The sequence below is a fragment of the Triticum dicoccoides genome, chromosome 7B (genome assembly GCF_002162155.2).
Source record: "Triticum dicoccoides isolate Atlit2015 ecotype Zavitan chromosome 7B, WEW_v2.0, whole genome shotgun sequence".
Taxonomy (NCBI): Eukaryota; Viridiplantae; Streptophyta; class Magnoliopsida; order Poales; family Poaceae; genus Triticum; species Triticum dicoccoides.
The window spans coordinates 273899500-273900262 of NC_041393.1; positions in this window are offsets into that span (position 1 = coordinate 273899500).

A 763-nucleotide genomic window follows, 5' to 3' on the forward strand; every position below is an offset into this window, starting at 1 on the left:
GTTGATCTAGTTTGTCAATTTTATTACGCCCATGCAACCTACACTCTAATAGGTAATGATAGGTCCTAATCCCACTCGAGTATGTGTAGATTGGGTTCATTTTCCCATGCTATGCTCCGGATCCGACGCAAAATTTCGGCAGTAGCTCCCCGCTGTTCTCTTGATACACGTCTCTGCAATAAACAGAGAGGATGTGTACCCGGAGAACAACAGGGGAGGCACTGACGAAATTTATGCGTCGGATCCGGAGCAAAGCACATGGGAAAACGAATCCAATCTACACATATGCGGGCTATCCATGGATAGCGTTGGACAATTCGAAAGAATCACGGTTATAAATATGCAAATGCATATTTATAACTATAACCCATTCGAACGGGAGACACATATTGGTTACGCATACTGGTGATTCAACACACATATATAGCTAGCTAGCAAGTTTCATCGGCACGAACACCGGAACAGAGCAAATAATTAAGGGGGGAGGAGGACATGTCATTTGTGCTGACCCACGAACGAAGGGGCAGAGCTCGTCAAACACATGGGGAGGTCGTCGAACACCAAACCTCGGAGCAACGAAACAAATGCACATTTAAATCTACACGATCAACACAATTATATATGATGTTTTTCATAACAAAATAGAAAAATATATGACCTAACTCATAATTCAAAAATATATGACCCCGTCGGCCTCTGGTGTCGTGGGTGTCGTGTCGGGGTCGGGGTGTTGTTTCGGGGTCGGGGTGTCGGGGTCGGGGTG